Source organism: Macadamia integrifolia, chromosome 2, assembly GCF_013358625.1.
Source record: "Macadamia integrifolia cultivar HAES 741 chromosome 2, SCU_Mint_v3, whole genome shotgun sequence".
Lineage (NCBI taxonomy): Eukaryota > Viridiplantae > Streptophyta > Magnoliopsida > Proteales > Proteaceae > Macadamia > Macadamia integrifolia.
The window spans coordinates 5,352,583-5,354,903 of NC_056558.1; the positions used below are offsets into that span (position 1 = coordinate 5,352,583).

The 2,321-nt window shown below is 35.7% G+C and overlaps 1 long non-coding RNA gene across 1 annotated transcript; it reads right to left on the bottom strand.

The window, feature by feature from the left end:
• Positions 1-230: 230 nt before the first annotated feature.
• On the bottom strand, positions 231-1,008 carry LOC122093917. Its single transcript, XR_006144597.1, has 2 exons — positions 811-1,008; positions 231-682 (listed from the first exon to the last, which is right to left on the bottom strand). It is a non-coding gene; the product is annotated as an uncharacterized LOC122093917 (long non-coding RNA).
• Between the last annotated feature and the right edge of the window lie 1,313 nt (positions 1,009-2,321).

The window sequence follows — 2,321 nt, forward strand, 5'->3', positions numbered from 1 at the left end:
CAAGGGTCCAAAGCACACCGTTAAAATACTCATTAAACAAAGGGGAGATCCTAGCCCCTACGTCCAGATATAGAGGGGATGAAATGACGACACTGCCTCTAAAAAAATACAAAATTACTTTTGTGCATGTGCAAGGTCCGGGGGAGAGAGCTATGTACTCTTACCCCAAGAATCTTGAGAGGCATTTTTGACCAATTTGCCTTAACATATTAAAAAAAAAAAGGTACGTGGGAACAAACATAACCTTTATTGAGAGAAGTGTTAATAGGCGTGGTGAAATTAACACCCAGTAGTGAGACACAAGTACAGGCTTGAAGAAAGAAGAAAACAAGAAGGATAAAAGGCAAACATCTTCGCCATAAGCAGAAGTGAGTCCAAAGGGCTTGCAGAGGCAAACTTAACTCCATGGTCACCACTGATTCACTGAACGGAGATGCATCCAACAGCTTCCACAGTCATGGGTTTTGATTCAATTGATGCTAAGGATGATCATCAGTTGATCATCTAGTAAAGCTTATTTTGGATATTAATAATTATGTTACAAAGATAAGGATACAAGACAAATAATCAAGAAGAGGCTGAGGTTTTATATAGGCTTTGATCCATTGACGCTTCCTCCAGATCCACGATCCCTTGCCCCCTTTGGTGGTTTACCTGATCTCAGAACTATCTCCATCTTTTCCTGCAAACAATAGCACTTACTGTTCTACTATCCTTTCATTTTGACACTAAACACAAAATTAATCTAAAACGCCTAGTTAGAGAGAGAGAGAGAGAGAGAGAGAGAGAAGTCTATCATAATTCACAAACCTTTTCATGATCTTTTGCTGAGGAATCCGGAAGAGTGGAGGAGGAAAGACCCAGTATCCTGAGAAAAGCTCTTATGGGCTGTTGAAAGTAATCATAGACTTTGTAAAGAAAATGCCCAGGAGATTTTGTTATCAAGCCCTCCTCTTCCATGTCTCTGGATATCTTCTTCTCCTTCTCCTTCTTCTCTAGTGGACTAGTACCATCTCATTGGACGAACTGGAAATCCATTAACCGTCGTATTATATAACATCTATCTACCATGTGGGGTAACCAAGATGGGTTTTCTTTTTTTGTCTTCTCCGGAGCTGGTTTTGTCTTATAAAATTTTGTAATCAAATGAGTTTAGACGTTATAATTAGGGTCACTGTGCTATATATAAGTATGAAGTATCAATGCTAACCTCAAAGACCATGTGACCCTCATGAGCTTCGTATTCCCATCACAATACAGTAAAAGGGAAAATTATCACTTCAGGATCCAATGCAGATTAGTTTTATCTTAATGGTTCACCTAATTCTATCACATGGTTTCGATAAGTTCGATAGTTAAATATACAGTAGATGATCTACATATGTCATTTGTCAAATTTCATACTCAAATTCAATCATACCCTCATATATTTGTCCGTGCATATTTAGGACTCTCTCCACTTTTGTGTAGTCTCTAGATATTCAGAGCTTTATCTTTTCACTTGGAAAACTTTACTTGAATTGAAACTTAACATGTGAGCAAGGGTCCATGGGGTCTACCTTGTCCATAAAATTTGGACCCCATCTAATATGCCATGTGATAGATTTTTGGGCATGAGAGATAAAATTATTTGGCCAAGAAAAATAGATGCACCTTCCCCTACATTAAAAATAATAAATAAATAAATAAAATTTTCACCATCTTATTTTATAAATTATTGAGCAACCTGTTCGTTATTTGGTTGTTTCATATTCTATGAAGAATAATATAGTTTTAAAGCAGTGAAAGTTTCCTTTCGTTACAAATTAAGTGCAATCTAGAACCTATCAACATAACCCAACGATAATGATTTTCTAGTACACTTACAAATATAATCTTATAATATTTAAATAATATTATAAGTTTGAGAACAGATAAATCTCAAGGTCGTTTGTTCATATTTGAAGTTTCAACTTGAATAAAATTAACTAAGTGACAAAACTATGCATTAAACTTTTCGAACCCAAGCGAAAAGTGCACAAACTATTGAGAAGGTGCATAAATAAGTATGCATGAGAGGGTATATCAAATATAATCGAATTTAGACATAAAATTTGATATGTGATCAATCTACACTATTTCCTGGATATCTAAACGTTTAAATTACGACATTACCTTTCCATATGTCACAAAGAATGAAGGCAGTCTAGAGATACCAATCTGGTCCGAGAGATAGGAAAACCTTTCTGACCTTTCTTATTCTATCCAAACACAAGGATATAATAAAACTACACCAATATGAGGCCAAAAACCTCGGTGTGTCAACGGTCAAAGTTGGATAC